General features: G+C 38.6%; 1 pseudogene; it reads left to right on the plus strand.

Annotated features, from left to right (window-relative positions):
* LOC149229711 (receptor-like cytosolic serine/threonine-protein kinase RBK2) overlaps nt 1-3,517 on the plus strand; it is a 66,983-nt pseudogene extending 63,466 nt beyond the window's left edge.
* The last annotated feature ends 15,123 nt before the right edge of the window (nt 3,518-18,640 follow it).

The raw sequence follows: 18,640 nt of genomic DNA on the forward strand, positions 1-18,640 counted from the left end.
GCATTCAGCTACAAAAGTAAGAATGTCCTTTTTCATGCCTGTCCAAAAAAATGATCTTCGAGTGCAATCATACGTCTTCTGAAAGCCTGAATGTCCTGCAGTGGGAGATGAGTGCAACTCCGCCAAAATGCGGCTTTTGAGGGTGGATGTTGGTGATATTACGACTCTGTCCTTGTAGCGAAAAATCTCATCTGACCACGAGTAGCCCTCGGTGGAATTTGGATTCGCATGCAATTTAGTAATGAGTTGGGAGAGCCAGGGATGTGAAAACCATTCCTTGTGAGCCTCTTCAATCCATTCTGGAATGGGAAGGGAAATTGCGAGCAAGGTACTTTCCTCCTCAAATTGGCGAGATAATGCATCTGCTACAACATTTTCGCGCCCTTTCTTGTAAATTATCTCATAATCATATCCCAGCATTTTGGCGATCCATTTATTTTGTTGTGGTGAGGATATGCGTTGCTCCAAAAAATATTTAAGGCTTTGATGGTCTATGCGGATTTGGAAGTGTCGCCCCAATAAGTATGGTCGCCAGGTATCTACTGCATGTAAGATGGCCATCATCTCCTTATCATAGGTAGATTGTCCCATATTCTTCCCACTTAGTTGTTGGCTTGTGAAGGCCAAGGGTCGACCTTCCTGCATTAAGATCACCCCAATACCCGTACCCGAAGCATCACATTCAATGACAAAAGATTTGGTGAAGTCGGGTAGTGCTAAGACTGGAGTGGAACACATGGCATTTTTGAGAGCTTTAAAGGCTTATTGTGCTTCATCATTCCAGAGGAATGAATTTTTCTTGAGGAGTTGAGTGAGGGGCCTCGCAATGCGACCATAATTGCGGACAAATTTGCGATAGTAGCCCGTGAGACCCAAAAATCCTTTCAGGCTCTTCAAGGTCTTAGGTTGAGGTCAATCCTGCATTGCCTGGATCTTTTTCGAGTCCACCCTGACACCTTCACGCCCCACAATGTGGCCGAAATACTCAACTTCTTCCATGCCAAAAGAACACTTGGACATCTAAACAAATAATTTATGCTCGCGGAGCAGTTGCAAGAGCAGATCTACATGCTGAAGATGTGCGACCCAAGTGCGACTATAGATGAGGATGTCATCAAAGAAAACAAGGACAAATTTTCTGAGATATGGTTTGAGCAGGTGGTTCATAAGGCTCTAAAAAGTGGATGGGGCATTACAAAGACTGAACGACATGACCAGGAACTCATAATGGCCTTCATGAGTTTGGAAAGCAGTCTTTGGAATGTCGACTTCTTTCATGCGAATTTGGTGGTAGCCTGAGCGAAGATCCAGTTGAGTGAAGAATTGAGCCCCATTTAGTTCATCCAGCAAATCATCAACAACCGGAATGGGAAATTTATCTTTGACTATCAACGTATTAAGGGCCCTAAAGTTTGGACACATACACCATTCCCCATCTTTCTTGAGCACCATGACCACTGGTGATGAATAAGGACTAATGCTGGGACGAATGACGTCGGCTTCCAAAAGTTCCTTGATTATTTTTTCTATTTCATTCTTCTGGGTGAACGGATATCTATATCGGCGCACATTTGGTGGTTGGTCCCCTGGGACCAAAGTGATGCTATGATCATGTTCCCCTCTCGAGGGTGGAAGCTCATGAGGCTTGTCAAAGACTGGTAGATGGTTATTTAAGATCTATTGCATCTCAGGATGAATCTGAAGAGAATGGGGTTCGAAGGCTTGGATGGCATTAAATTGAGCTATAACTCCATGATGGCCTTTTTTAAACAATTTTTCCATCCGATGTGAGCTGATGATAGAGGGAGCTCCCGCCTGGAGTCCGCGGAGGGTATGTGTGTGGTTGTTGCGCTTAAAGCTCATATATAACTCCTAGAAATCCATTGTGATTGGGCCAAGTGTGCGAAGCCATTCAACATCTAGGACAATGTCGCACCCTTCCATGTGTATGGCAAACATGTGGGTCTTTAACTGATAATCCCCCATTTGAAGTTTGACATTTTCATAGTGGCCTTCACATTTCATTGTTCCCCCATTAACAATTTGGACTTGGAAGTTAGAAACTGCTCGTACAAAACAATGCAATGCTTCCGCGACTCTTTAATGGATAAAATTATGTGTACTTCCATTATCAATCAAGACTAATACTAGGTGATGCTTAATAAAACCTCTAATTTTGAGAGTTTGAGGCAAAGAAATCCCTGCCAAAGCATGCAGCGAAATAACTGGTTCTTCAGGTACATTGTCCTTCTGGTTGTCCTCTTCTTCCTCCTCTGGTTCCTCAAGTGGTGGGGCTTCCTCCGATGAACTGTGATCAGTAGCATCAATTTGAAAGAATTTGGGCTCCTTGCATTTATGCCCGGGGGAGTATTTTTCATCACAATAGTAACATAATCCTTGCTTTCTTCTTTCCGCCATTTCTGCAGGTGACACCTTTTGAACCTTGAGTGTTTGGGTAGTGTTGTGAGCCTATGGGGGGCGACCCTTGGCGGTGAAATTTGGGTGATTGGACTGGGCCACTAACGCACGTTCTACTTCACGAGCTATCCTACAAGCCTGCAGCCATGAGGGAGGGTGGTGCAGTCGGACGTGGGCTTGTATGGCTTCTTTGAGACCACTGACAAAACATTCCGTGTAGAACTCATCTTGTAGACCTCCAGTGCGGAAAGCTAAGGCTTCAAAGGCTGCAATATATTCATCCACTGTTCCTGTCTGTCTGAGCTTAGTGAGACGGCCCAAAAAGTTAGATTCATGGTCAAAGCGATCCATAAGAGCTTTTTTGAATGTATCCCACGTCAAGGGCCTTCCATAGCAACGTTGATGCCATTGCCACCATTGCCATCTTTCATTGTCCAAGTACATGATACCCACACTAAGCTGAGTTGCATTATCCAGGATGTAATTTAGTGTGAAATATTGCTCCATTTGTGCTATCCATGCGGTCGGGTTAGAGCCATCAAATTTATACATGTCCAACTTGGGAGGTTGCGGATGGGATGGTTGGGGGGTGCCAAAGAGGTGAAGAGACTGGCTAGACTCACCCTCACTATTTTCATTGCCAATATATGCCTCCTCACGTGCCTCCACCTTGCCCTTAGAGAGTGTTGTAGTTATTTCCTTCAGCTATGCTTGGATGTCTTTCAAGGATGATTCAAGGCTATCCATCCTCTCATTTGCCATAGCTTGATTTCTAGTTTGTACCATGCACCGAGCCGATTTACTTGAAATTTGGGACGCCCGAATTTTTTGGCACTAACAATTGAATGGTACCACCTTGCTCAGCTCGTTGTCCTGATTCTTATGGGCTAAGTCACCAATAAGCGCCCCGGGGGGTCTCAGACTTTTTTTTTTTTTTTTTTTTACTCCTTGCTTAGGAACACTGCAGTCGCTGAATCCCGAAAATGTCAATGCTGCTAAAAGTCCTGCGAAAATCGCGCCTCGGTATAGGAACCCACTCAACTACTCAGATCTGGATGGTGGATCTGATGGATCTGAGAAATCTGAATGGCTGATTTGATAGATCTGAATGGCAGAACTGATTACTGCTGCGGATCTGATGGATCTAATAGATTTGAATGGTTGTTCGGATAAATCTGAACGGCGGAACTGATTGCTGCTGCTGCTGCAAAACCCCACTTGGGAGATCTGATTTGGCAGAGATTATGCATGATCCCGAGATAGAGAAGAGAACTATGGTCTCCAGGAGTGTTAGGTGCTACAGATCGCAATATACATAAGGGTCTGGCAATAGTACTCGGCCGACGGTTTATCTATGGCGAGGTTTCAAGGGAGCTAGGGGGCTTCCGATATGCCCAGAGGGTACTTAGAAGATAGTCCGTGTGCGGTTCTGTCTAATGCGCTACTACTCAAAGGGGTACCCACAGGGGTTACAAGGGAGTCCAACAAGCGTGACCGCCTCTTGTATTTCCTGCGTGCATGCCTCCCCAAATCTGCAGTTTTATGCGCTCAACGACAGATCCCGTGGTTTAAAGACGCCGGAACACATCTCTAGCCAAAAAAATTTGCCAAAAAATTAGAGATCCCACAAGCCCTAGAAAGTGCTCTGATACCACTTGTTATGCTCTTAACCTGCAAGACAATACCAGAATACCAAATATGCAAAGAAATATACCCAGAACATAGAACAATGAGCAATAATAGCAAGTATTTTATTATTCAGAAAGCAAAGTTCACTTGCCTCTTCGAGGGGGCAACCTCTAATAGAGCTGAGCTCGATTACAAAATAAGACACGATGCTCCTCGCAGGGAGTCTCTATCCTTTATATAGGATTCATACAGGCAATACCATGGTTCTTATTACCATCTATCTAATACCACGACCCATTTGCAACTAACTTGGTCCCGTCATTAAATGTGGGTTAACCACCTACAATTATTAATATGGGCTTTATTGACTCTTTACTTAACTATAACTATGACTCGATCCTATTACATAAATAAGGGGGTTAGGGTGGGACCCTAACAACATGTAACATAGGATATAAGTGGAAATCCCTTAGGGAAAAGCCACAAAAATTCTTTTAATTGATTGATCTTTGTAGGCACCAACCTACAGGAGACACCAATCCCCTCGATGCTTTGTAAGCACTAACCTATAAGAGTCACCAATCCCCTCTACTGATTGATAGTGTAACGAACCTCCTTAGCCTACCTGGAAATTTCACCGTTAGGCCCCATTAAATTAAGGATTTCTCCATTTAAATCAATCATTACAGATACAGTGAATTCAGAACTCTTTAGATCATCCCTTAGCCATTAAGATGCAACTAGGACAAAGGGTTAAATTATAGCATATAGTTATAGAACTCATAATTGGAATAAATGTTGAGTTTTGCTATAACTAATAAGGCTAGGAACAATTATTAAAATCCTAATACCTATATGCGACATGGCACCATCAGTTCTCTATGCAGCATGCAAGAGTATCAAGCTTCCTTATGCATGACATAGATAGTGGTGAATCATTGACAATTCTATGGGAGATATTCCTGCATAACTATTCCACATGCATGAACCTTTGCATAATACCAAGCATACTATCCCTCCTTATCAAATGTAAATATGATCATAATAACCTTGACATGCATATGAGATCATATGTGAGTCACATGCATTATTCCATCCATCATTTCCATCGGAGAAGTAATTAAGCAATCCATATAAATGACTTGTATGATTTAATACTTTATCATGTAAGGATTAAACATGAACACATACCATGCAACATCATTAAATCTATTAATAAGCACAGGTAATTCATGCAACATTCCCATAGCAAAGAAACTGAATAAAATCTTCACATAATCACATGCAATTAAACAAGAGAGAGAGAGAGAGTAAAAATTATCATACTAAACATTGCACGCATCTGACACCAACTAAAACCTCACTTGGAGGGAGGAGCACCACCACCCAGCCATGAATCACCTCTGATTCCTCCCGAGCCGAAGATCTTGCCAAGGATCAACTGTCCTCAATTGATCAATGCACTGGGTATTTAATACCCTCTTTCATGATTTAGTTACCATTAGCGGCATCCCGCTTTATGGATTTTTCCATTTTCCTAGGTCTTATCCGGAAAAGCTCGTCTTTATCTCCACGACGCTTTTCCACATAAAGGATTGTCTTTATCTCCCGCAAAGCTTTTATGTTCGATGGATCTTTATCTCCCATCCATCCGATGGATATCCAATCCATCCAAGCTTATCTAGAATCACATCTAGAAGCTTATCATGAAAGATTCATCTCTATCCCATTCCTCATGGGATTTGGCAAGCATCTCCTCTCTCTTGGTGCTCCACCCTCCAAGTGATTTATTTTATTAATATATTTAATAATACATTTGCTTTTCATATTACATATTACATAGAATTCCTCAGCTTAGGTGTGGAATTATTTAACCCACAAAGGAGGGTATCAAACCTAGCTTTCCTCATCTTAGGTCTACAACCTTTAACACACAAGGGAGGATATTATACCTAGCTTGAACTTGTCTGAGGTTTACAATAATGTAGTACAGAATGGAGGGGTGTTAAAGATAGGAACCAACTTATAGGAGACACCAACCCCTCTTATATTTGATCTACTATATGTTCTTACCGGGTCCACTCTACTCTTCTTTAATTCTTTGCGGTCACCTCCTTCCTCTCTTTGATCTTTAATACTTTCTTCTTTTGTTCACTTTGCTCCTCAAATTCTTGTAGCCACCTCATTCATATTTGATATTTAATCTCCTCTTATTGGGTTCACCATGCTCTTTTGCAATTATCTACATTTATCTTTTAAACTTGCCACTCCTTTTAATTCCACACGTCAATAATTGACATTTTTTAGCCAAGCACTTTTTAGAACTTGTATAATGCTTTAACATTTATCAATTCCCTTCATTCCAAACCTCTTCAAAGGTTTGGTGCTTATGAATATAACCAATGACTATGTCAATGCTTAGCATACCTTGTAGCTCCCTTAATTCCAACCTTTAAAAAAAAAAATTGCTTATATGCCTTACCTTTGCATCATATACCATATGATGTGATCGGGCCCATTTTTTTATCATGATATCGAATGAGAGCTAAAACCCAATTTTTCTTATCGGCGTACACTTTAGCTCATATAGTGACCAAGGGCATTAGAGGTCTCAAAACACCAATGTTCACCTTTCATCAGGTAATCAGAAAAAATCTCTGAAATTTTTAGCACTATAATCATCCATAAAATCAAATTTTTCTACAAGCTTGTAGCTTTGGTTGCTAGAGCTTGAGCACCTTGCAATCAAGGGCCATAATTGAGGGCTTTGTTAATTCATATCGAGATATTAACAAATTCATTCACGAGTGCACCACAAATTATTCTGGGTGTCATTGTACCAAGGGCTCCAAGCCCTTAGCACTGAAGCTAGTCTCCCTAAGACCAAGCGTTATGACTGAGAGCAATTATATTGGATATCGGGAAAATCCCAAACTTTGTGCTTTTTGCTTATTAGGGAAAAATGTTGATATGTTGAAGGCTCTAAGCCCTCGAGAGCTAAACCTTAATCCCTAATGTGATGAGTGCTTACCAAATCTCGAGATATCGGGAAAAATGGAGTGCTTTGCCTTGTAAAATTGGTGATATACCAATATGTTGAGGGGTGCTTAGCCCTTAGGCGCTAACCCTAAGCACCTTCGCGAACAAGAGCTCTAAAAAACTGAGATTTTGGTGATTTTGGTGAACTCTCTATTGTACAAACTCTAATATGCCAATATATCAATAGGCAAACCGACAATCGATACCAAAGTTTTTGTCCATTAACTAATGACAATGGTGCAAAAGGCACTGGATTTGTGTGGTTTTTCATGTTAATGAAATTCAAGGTTTCTTCCCCTTTGTATGAAATTTTAGGTTCTCCCCCCCCCCCCACTTTGCTTCTTACAGTGAAATTTTGAGGTTTGCTCCCCTTTTGCTCTTTCCATGCCCAAATTTGCTAGTGCTCTCTCCTTTGATTGAGATCTCACTTTGGGTCATGCTCCCACTTATAGGTCTCCCTCTAGCTTGAAATCAATGACAACATTATGCAACTCTAGTCACATCCTCGAAGAAAGGAAAACTATTTATGATACTACTCATAATATGTCTAACGTATCCACTAGTATCAATGACTATATCCTTCAAGTCATTAAGGATGACAAAAACAACTATCTATCATGTCTTCTACGAGTAGGTCCTAGTGGGTAACAGTAAATTTGGTGGACATAAGTTAGAAAAAGTACCAAAATTGATCACAATTCTTGAATTCAAACATTGCTCCATGAAAATACAAGAAATAAATGGGAAAAATGGGGGGACAAAGGCAAATTCATGAAGTAGCATAGCAAGTTTTTCCATTGGAAAATGATTATGGAGTTGATGAAGCTTGACAAAAAGAAATTGATCCTTTGGGATAAATACGTGAGGACCATAGCTGTATGCTTGAGAGACTAGGAAGTATGTCAAGTATCTGAGTACTAAAGATCCATTTGTGGAATTTTGCAAGAAAAAAAAGAAGAAGATCACTATTTTATGCTCACTAGAAGTACAATTGTTGATCACGAGCATAACATGGTGTTAAATTTGATGGATTGCATGTTATCATTTGGTAAAAGTGCAAACATTGACAATGAGCATAACATATTATTAAAGTTGAATCATCAAATGGGATTTCCATATTACATAAAATATGTCGGGTATGGTTAATGATTTTATAGTTTCCTCAAAGACATAAGGTATTAATAATTCAAATCAAAATATTAAGATAAAATTAGTCATTACAATATTTAATATTGTAGCCCAGTCAACAAATAAGTTTTATAGTCTTAATTTAATCCTTATCATGTTTAAAGAGTTCTATTATAGTCCATGGGACTTTGAAAAGACAGTGTTTGGTTGTATTGTTAAGACACTCCTTGATGTTAAGGTCACTGGTTTAAAACCTCTCGGTAGTCCCACCTACAAAACCAAAAGAAAAGAAAAAAATAAATGATATTATACATATATAAATGTTGTAAACTTGCATGGATATACTCCTAAGGGACTTGCAATATCATCTCCAAAATTGACTCCAAGATAATATAAATGACAAAAATAACATACTAAATAATTATGCCATTGTTGTTTGATAAGTCAATAACATTGAGCTATGAAAAAATCAATTCCTAGTTAAAATTAGAATATGAAGATATTATCACATTATTGCATTCAACTGCATATGGGAAGCATAAATTTAGCTAAAGGAGCAAATTGCCAAAACAATTTCCACAAGTGACAAGTTCGAATGCGATTCTCTCCTTATACGTAAATCAAGGACGATTAAGATTCCCTTGGCAAGTGGATGAGAAAAAACAGTCATTTAAATTGATTATTCTTATCAATGCATTGAGGATGAAGTGTCTTGAAGGCAAGGATTGTAAAGTTACATAATGCAATGTAGAAGTAATAACAATAACAATAACTAAACATCACAGATCATCCCCATCACCTCATGATCATCAATGTATCTTTATATACCATCACAAGGATCATTGTAAATCATATATCTATTATCCCATTGCATTTGCATTTGTAGATATATTATGTTTTGTTCATAAAATTCATTGTGCTTTGTATGCCCCTCCCTGGAAAATGGCCTTGTACACAAGTATTATAACCAAGTGAAAGATGTATTATGTCCAAGGATAGATATATTGTAATCCTACAAATGGGAAACTATAAGCCCTCCACAAAATGGGCATGCTAGCAAGTGTTGTGACGAGAAAGCGAGATATTGTGCTTTAAGGGGAGTTCCTAAAAAGCATGTTAATCCTCGATAACTGTGTGACTTGGAATACAAAGTAAAATTGTTGTATCCATCAACATGGGTGTGAGTTGGTCCTCAACAAACATCTGATTATCATTTACTGAGCATGAAATTCGACACTTAATAAGTATGCATTTTTATCCTCAATTATAACACGATAATGATAACTTTAATCATAATGGCCATGTGATTTGAGCTAGTTGTGTCGAGAGGTGCTTTACAACTCAGTATGGGGGATATGTTGTCATGTAACATTATATTTAAAAATAATATTTACATTAATAAATAACAAATAGTAATAACGAAAAAATAACGTCAGCCACAAATAAAATATTTCAATTTTTACCTTAATATTAGATCAATTTTATATAAAAATAATAATAATAATAATAAATAAATAAATAAATAAAAATAAATAAATAGTTTTTAGTATGAGAGAGATATGTAATTTCTTCACTACTTAATATGGAATTGACAAAAAATAATATTTATTGATATTACATGATGTGTAGCAAAAAAAATTATTTTGTTTAACAATGATGTGTATAAGTACTCTTTTTTTGAAACATTTTTTAGGAATGACGAGTTTCAAGGGTTTTAGAGTTTGAAATTAGGGTTTGTTCACTTCCATTGATTTTCTTGTTGGGATTTCAGGTATGAATTAATTTCTGGTTGATACCGAGTGATGTAAATGAGTGCCTTGGTGGAGGAGAGGGGAGGGGGGCACGTTGGGCATCCCTCCTTTAGGAATGCAGTGACAAGAAATTTGAAATGAGGAGCAAATAGTGTAGAAAAACCAGGGGTCAGTGGGAATTCTAACAAAATTTCAATTTTGGGGGCACAATTGTTCCAGGTGGATATTGGTGGCCACCTTTCTATTCCACTTGGACCTCCAACATTGTCTCTTTCAAATTTTCAGTTTCCTTAATTGTAGCACATTTTACTATTTTTGGCAGTTTTTTAGGTCCTGAACTTCTGGAGTTGTTTTGAGGTCCCAAACATTTTTTGGGAAAACCAGGAAAACGTTGATGTTTGACTAATGTTTGCATTCAAAAATTGTATTCCTTGGATAGATCTTTCTAATGAGGTATTGTGCACATCAAATAGAGATCATATGCCAAAGTTACGACCCCGGGAAGTTGATGTACCAATTTAACTAAACGGGGCCCATAGTTTTGGCGCTTCATCTCCTAGGGTTAGGTTTTTGGATGTTTAGGGTTTTCCATTATTCCTCAATAATAAATAGGCCTCTGAGCCTCATTGTAACATAGTTCTGAGGCATGTAGCCGCTACATCTCTTCTCAAAGATAAGCTACCATCGTTCGAGTTAGTTTTATTTCCATTTTGTTTGTAAGCATATTTCAGTATTTGATATTAATGAACTGAAGTGTTATTTCGACTGTGTCTCTATATTTATGGCTATATCTGTAATTTGTTTGGTTCCTGTTTAAGTTCGGATCAACAATGGCAAGTTGCCTTTTAAGGACATTGTTTACCAAAGGTGGTTAAAAATCCCATATTTGTAATTCCCCCGAATAGTTTGGAAGATCATCACAAGTGGTTGAAAGACCATGCTTTCATTTGCAAGTTTGTTGGAGGATGGCCAAAATAAATACAACTAGAGAAGTGGATTCAACATAAATGGCAGCCTAAAGGAGAGGTGGATTTGAAATTAGGATCGAAAGGGTTTTTCATAGTGATTTTCTCCAACTTGGAGGATAAGGATAGGGTTTTTGAGGGTGGCCCATATTTTTTAATAATGCAAGGTTGTATATGCAACATTGGGAAGAATGCTTTAATCTGAACAAGGAAGAGTTTTTGGCAGCACCAATTTGGTTTGACCTTACTCTCTCCTAGTTGATTTTTGGATTCCAAAATTTTTGGAGGGTATTGGGAATGAACTCCCATTAATCTTATTAATGACTGAATGATGCAGGATTTGGTGAAACTATTGAAGGATCAAGGGGATATATATACACATGATTTTTTGAGCTGGAAGAATAAAAGGGGTCAGAGTAAGGTGGGGGGTAATGATGTCCGACCCTTGCAAGATATGAAGGACAAAGGTAAGAGCTACTACTAAAAGATGTAAAAAGGAAAGGAATGAAGACATCATATGAATTGCTTCATAACACTGGTGAAAAGCTAATCAATTTTGAACAAGCAACAATGATTTCGAAGTTTTTCCCGAACTCTCAACACTTGTCTCAATTAAAATTATAGCGTGGAATATTTTGGGTATAAATAACAAAGAGAAACAACGATATTTATAAGAAAGGATAAAATCTTAAAAGCCTGCCTTGGTGATTTTGTAAGAAACCAAAGCTTCAATGTCTAAATTGCATGAAATAGGTGCCATTTGATGAAGAAGTTATGGCTATTGATGCCTGGGGTAGTGCTAGTGGATTAAAAATTTTGTGGAATCCAATGGAAGTAATTTTTAAGGATTGGTTGGCCAACCCTCGAGTTTTGACAAGAAAATTTCACTATCTTGTTTTTGAAGATATGGTGAGCCTGATGGTGCTCTATGGTCCTCACATGGTGGGGGAGAAATTAGCATTCTTGGAGAATATTTAGGCACATAAGAGTCTTATTTGTGATTCCATGTAGACTCTTGGAGGGGATTTCAACCTTATTACGACTTTGGATGAAAAAAAGGGAGGGATTCAGAATCTGCCTCTTTTGCGGAGTTTATTGATAGGTTATAATTGGTGGACGTGTCAACCCTCATTTACTTGGAACAATAGAAGGGGGGAAACATCAAGTGGTGAGTTGTTTAGATCATTTTTTAGTTTCTGAAGCAATTATGGACAAGCATATTTCCATTGAATTGGACATTCTTCCTTGCCTTGGATCATATCATTGGCCTGTTCAATTGGAGATTGACCTTAAAGAAGCCCCTCATAATAGACCCTTTCGCTTTGAATTTTTTTGGCTTCAGGCGCCAGAGTTTGTAGAGAAAGCAAGAGTATGGTGGGAGGAAATTAATGTGAAAGGAAAGAATAAGGTGCATACCTTCCAGTTGAAACTAAAATAATTGAAAGCAAATATTAAGTTTTGTAATAAGAAATATTTTGGAGGAAAAACAGTGGTTGGAGTGTCAGATGCAAGAGATTCAACAACGCATGATCTTAGAAGGATGCACTTCGGATGTAGTGTTGGAGGAGGGGTCACGCAGAACAAGTTAGAAATGAGAAGACAACAGGAAGAAACATTTTGGCGACAAAAATCAACAGTTGATTGGTTAAAAGAGGGTGAGAAAAACTCTTTTTTTTTTCACAAATCCAACATACAACACGTGAATTTCAACCAATTTTCTTTTGCTAACCAGAAGTGATTGATCGAGGAAGCTTCAACATAAGGAAATTGAAGATTAGTTGATTTCTTATGATAAGGGCATACTTACTGAACCTTCTCACAATAGGCAACCAACTATTAAAATGATTACAAAATGCATTCCAAAAATTGTTAGCAGGGAGCAAAATACAACTTTGACGAGGACAATTTAATTCCAAGAAATAGAAGACGTGATTATGGCAATGTCTCTAAATAAATCGCCTAGCCCAGATGGGTACACTTCATATTTTTTCAAGGCATGTTGGATTTTTCTAAGAAATCAGATCCATGAGGTGGTGGAGGAATCTATAAAGTTTCAGTCAATTTGGGGAGGCTTGAATGCCACATTTATTTCTGTAATCCCTAAGGCAGTAAAATCTAAAGATCCCATTGAATTTATACCCTTTGCATTATGCAATGTAATTATAAGGTGATTGCCACTGTTATTGTTAATCGCCTAAAACCATTATTGAAGGAGCTCATTTCTCCAAAACAAACTAACTTTATGGAGGGTCAACAAATTTAAGACATATTGCAGTACATGAGATCATTCACTCCCTAAAGAATCTAAAGAACCAAGCATGACGATAACTAAATATTGATTTGACTAAGGCTTATGCCAAGATCAACTGGGATTACTTATTGCAGGTCCTTGATGCTTTTGGATTCTCTTAGCATTGGATTTCTTGGGTGAGATCTCTTATCTCTACACCCTTCTTCTCTATTTTGATTAATGGTTCTCCTTCTGGTACTTTCAACTCGTCTCGTGGGCTTAGGCAAGGGGATCTGTTGTCTCCCTTCTTATTTATTTTGGCAATGGAAGGGGTGGGTCGATTTCTTTAAATTCTTGTTCTAGAGGGACTCTTAGAGGGTTGCATTTATTTGGTGAATATCTTCTAGTGATGCACCAAAAAATTTTTGATTACGTGTGTCTATTTGGTCAACCTAACCTCAAAGAAGTGAAAGAGGTTCATTCTCTACTTTCAATCTTTATGGAAGTTTCAGGTATGCCTGTTAAGAATGAGAAGACAAGTATTTTATTTTTTAACTGTAAGGAATCAGTCCAGTGTCATTTAGCTCGAGTGTTAGTGTTTTTAAGAGCCTCTCTTCCTTCTAAGTACTTGGGGGTGCCTTTGGTTTTAAATCTGAAGAGAATTTCGTGTTGGACAGATCTTCCTTTGAAGCTTACCAACAAGATTAACAATTGGATGTTTCGAGCTTTGAATCTGGTCGGGAGATTAATTCTCACCAAGTCAATGTTGCAGGTTATTCTGATTTATCAAATGTTAGCCATGCCAACACCAAAAGCTATCTGGAAGAATTTTATCTCAAAGTAGAGAGGGTTCCTTTGGCGGGGCTCGAATAAGGTGAAGAGGTGGTCTTTGGTGGCATGGGAGACACTTGTCCTTCCAAAGTTGGTTGGGGGGTTAGGTATGTGTGATCCATAAACACTAAATCCTGCCCTAGGGGCGAAATTATGGTGATGATGGGTGATAGGGGTGATGAATTATGGAAGCAGATTTGGTTGAGGAAATATGCACATTTCATGTCGTGAGAGGAGAGACTAAGATATGATTCAACCATCGTTGGTTCAAGGTTATGGATGTGGGCTCAGGAGAATCAAGAGGTTGTGAGGAAACATGTTTTTTGGGAGGTGTAGAAGGGAGAATTGGCTTTGTTTGGGATGAGGTTTGGCAACAATTACCACCATTATCTGAGCGAGAAGACCTTTGTATTCTTAAAACATTTACAACTAGTTTGGGAGTGGTAAGGGTTATAGACCGTTGGAAGTTAGAGCTAGATTCTACGCTCTGGCAATGGTGTAAAGTTAAGGAAGATTGGCTTTGCTTGTCCCAAGAATTGCCTTGGGAAAGTATTCAACAAGAATTATTGGAAAGAAAAATATGATTTTCATAGGACAAAGACATATTGCATTGGGGTATGAGACCTATTGGAGTGTTTACTTTAAAAGAATCTTATTCCTTCCTTGCAAGTCATTCTAACCTAAAGAAAGACATTATTTGGCATAAGATCATGTTTGGGATTCACTGTCTGAAAATCTCGCTTTTCTTATGGTTAGTGGGGAGGCACAAGTTATTAACCTGGGATCACATTAGAAAGAAAGGTGTTGAAGGGCCATCATTTTGTTTTCTCTGTAATATGGTTGCGGAGACTATGGAACATGTACTTAACTCCTGCTCATTTGCAGAGGAAGTGTGGTCCATTCTTTTACTCATTTATGGTATCAACAATTGGAATCAGAGAGGATTTAGTGGCATATGTAGCTCAATGAAATTCTTCTGTATTTAAAAACCCCATAGTTAATAGGGCTTGGATCTTGGCAGAAGGTTTTATTCTCTGGAATTTGTGGAAGGAGAGGAATGTAAGAAATTTTAGAGATAAGAGGAGAATGACAACAATGATTAAAGAGGTGATTATACAAAACATAAGAGAAACACTCCTTGTTGTTTACTGGTCGATTGATGATTAGAAGGTAGATAATGTTGAGGCAAGGATCCCGAAGAAACTGAATCTGAATCAGAAGATGAGAATTCCCAAAAAAAAAACCATTTCAGGACCTAAATATTTCAAAGAATACTTCTCTCTCCTCCTCTAAAAGGTTTATCAAACTAAATTTTGATGGGGTGTCAAAGGGAAACCCTGGAATTGCTCGCATTGGAGGTGTTTTCTAGGATTGTAACTCTTCAAACTTGGGAGTTTTCGCACAAAGTTGTGATCGACTAGTAACAATATGGCAGAGTTTTTAGTGCTGGAAAAAAGTATTCATATTATTATTCGTGAGGGTACCATTTGTCATAGATTGATGGAGATTCACATATTGCTATTCAGTGTGTACAACAACTTTTAAATGAACAACCTCCAGGGAAATAATGAAGAGTTGGCGGATGGAAGGTATAGTTAGAAGCATAAATGGTTTGTTCTAAAATATGGATTATGTAATAGTCCTGCACTCTAGGAGATTGGGTAACAAGGTTGTAGATTTCCTAACGAATATGGGTTGCAGATCTTGAAATCTTGAGTTGGATGCTAGTTGGCCTCTTACTAGTCTAGTGGAAGGAACAAAGTTTTTATAGGCCATTTTGTCACATCCAATCAGTGAACCTCCTAATGGGATCAATCAACATCCTATTCCCCCTTGTCACCATCTTGCACAAAGCCCTAAGAATTTTCCCTTCATCCCCCATAGTTTCAACCCTAAATTGCTTCATCTGAGCCAGTTTGAGGACCAACGCTCCTTGTAAGCCTATTGAGGTGTGTTCACCATCATATTGCTCCATTGTGGACTGCATTGGTCACTAGTAGGTTTCTCCCCTTTGCACCTACGTTGGTTCTAGAAATTCAAGAGAATGATCGGGATTTCGGAAGCTTCCCCTTATAGGAGTTTCCAGAAGTTTTTTCAACTACTTACCTTGGATAAAAAATTCGAATCCTATCCTTCCCTACTTTGGAGTTTTCACCACTTATACTTTGATCCTATCCCTCCATCAAAGGTGGTTCTCTTACCTTAGATTGGTAATTGGATAAGAACTCCCAACTTACCCTACTTATCTATATATTCCCAGCCTTCTATGTCGTTGGGGGTTGGCTTTTGGAGAGTGATTTTGCCCTTATGCTACTGTAATGAGTGGTCATCATCTCATGCATTTAGGGTGATTAGAGGTGCATATTGTGACAAGGAAAGGACAAGTCAACCACTTGGAGGAGCTCTTCTACAAGATCAACGACTTGGAGGAGCTCTTTTACAAGATCAACTGCTACTTATGGTTGTAATCTCCTTCCATTTATACTAATGCAAAGAATTCTTTGTTTTCCTATATGTGATGTTGTTATTTCACTTATTTTAATACCATGTTGATAAATTGAATGAAGTACTTAGATGATACTGCATAGATCTCGTAGTTTCTTGGATTGTGTTATCTCACTGTGCAAGTTCTAATTTTGGCATTCGAAGCTGGAACTGGGGCTTCCAACCTAAAGAAGGAGCGAAGTGTGCAAAGTATTTCAGGTAGGCCTCACTTCGTCATCTATTTACTTTAAGCAAAACAATTGTGTTCCTTATCTCTCTGTTGTTCTAGGTTAGCCAAGGACCTAGGGGAGATACTTTTGTCCACAATCGTAAATCCCGTATAACAAAAGCCTCTCTAATGTTTGTTGGAGAAATATAGGTCAGACCCTAATGGGAGTGTTATTTCTGATGTTAGGGTCTCATCGGAGGGTGTGACATCCTCCCAAATGTCCTTCTTAGTTAAAGCGTGGCAAAAGTTAGTTGTTGGGCACATGAAAATTTATAGGTGGTCTCGTCGCTTTAAATTGAGATTCATGGTAATGGATTTGTAGTGTTACAAGGTTAGTGTGAGCGGAGGCGAGGGTAGACACTTGACCTCCATCTATTATTTTCATCTATTGGGGGTGCACTTTTCTGCTCTTTGTGGTTGGAGTTTAGATTTCATACCGGTTTCTGCATTCACGAGTACGATATCTGGTTCTTATCTCTTTTGGAGTGCGGCTTTATCTTCCTTATTGCTCTAGTGAGATTGTTTATGTTTGCCACGGGTATAAATTTACAATTGTTGGTCTTGAGTCATTGTTTTGGTAGGTCTAATAATTCTTTATGTTTGCCTAAGTTTTTGTGGGTGATTTTTTAGTCAGTGGGTGTGAGTGTTGTTGATTGGGAAATATTGGGTTCTGCTTGTTCTCAATTTTTGAAGCACTCAATGTCTATTGCTTTAAGTCCCAGTAAATTTGCTTAATTAAAATTTTATCGAATTGTCCTGAGTTTGGTGTTTGTTGGTGGCATTACGTGTTCAGGGCGTTGTAATAGGCTCTCTATGTTATGTCCATGCATAAGGTGTTTTCACTGTTTGTTTTGGTATTGTGGAATCTGGTGTGTCATGTTATGGGTCGTAGTGAGCTCGAGAATTTGCTGGAATTTACTCCTATGGTATGGAAATTGGGTGACAATTTAACAGTCTTTAGGTTGGGAGCTCACGGTTCTATGTCTTGTCCTTCTTCTTTCTTTATAGAAAGAGGTTCTTTCAATGTTTGTCATCAATGTTCCCTTGGAGTTGTGCTCATGCCTCCTAGAGAGAGAATGAGTAGCAGGAGGGGTGGAGGAGACAATATAGGATGCAAAAGGGTTCGTCCTTTGCCTATGACATTGTCACTACCTTCTTTGATGCCGCTCCTCCAGAGGTGAGGAAGGAAATTTTATTGCTGGAATGTAAAGAGCCAAGGGAATACCCCTATCACTTTGGTTCCTGATATTGGTAGATTCAGGGAAAGGTGGCTTCAGTTTTTGAATTCTTTGGCTTTACACCGACAAATAACATACTGTGGATTCATCTCCGACTCTCAACTCCTCAAAACTCATCCACAAAAACCTCCAAACATAAATAACTATCCTGTTGCAACTGATTTTCAAAGATAAGAAAGTGGAGAATTACAATATATTCTCCTCATTGGAGGATTTTAAACGGATGCTTCACAGCCAAAGGTTTTGCTTAGATGATTTTGATTCTTGTTTGGCCCGTGTAGAAGGCTTTCTAGTGGGTGATTATGCCTTTGGTCATCTCACAGATCCTCTAGATAATAGTCTTCAGGTGTTGACTGCAATATCCTTTAATCATGAGATGGTGGGTTTTCATGTCTTTTTGTCATCAATTTTGGCATGCGTTCTTTAGGTATGGTCTCTTCATGGAGTTCCTCATTATATTTTTGGCTCAGAAGTACATTGATCTAGAATGTATTGCTCATTGACAATCTTGACTATAATGGGGAAAGTTGTCTAGTTTTTTGGATATCACAATGATGTAGCCGACGTTATTGATGTTCGTGTATATCTATGGATGGCCTCGAGTATTTATAGTCGACCCTTTTATCTTACGACCTCTCTGGGTTCTGTCTTGGAGACGTGCGATTATGTCTCTCAATGTTCTGTCTTTAAGTTATCTG

This window comes from Pinus tabuliformis, chromosome J (genome assembly GCF_031772625.1).
Source record: "Pinus tabuliformis cultivar Carrire ecotype Pingquan chromosome J, CPIR1, whole genome shotgun sequence".
Classification (NCBI taxonomy): Eukaryota; Viridiplantae; Streptophyta; class Pinopsida; order Pinales; family Pinaceae; genus Pinus; species Pinus tabuliformis.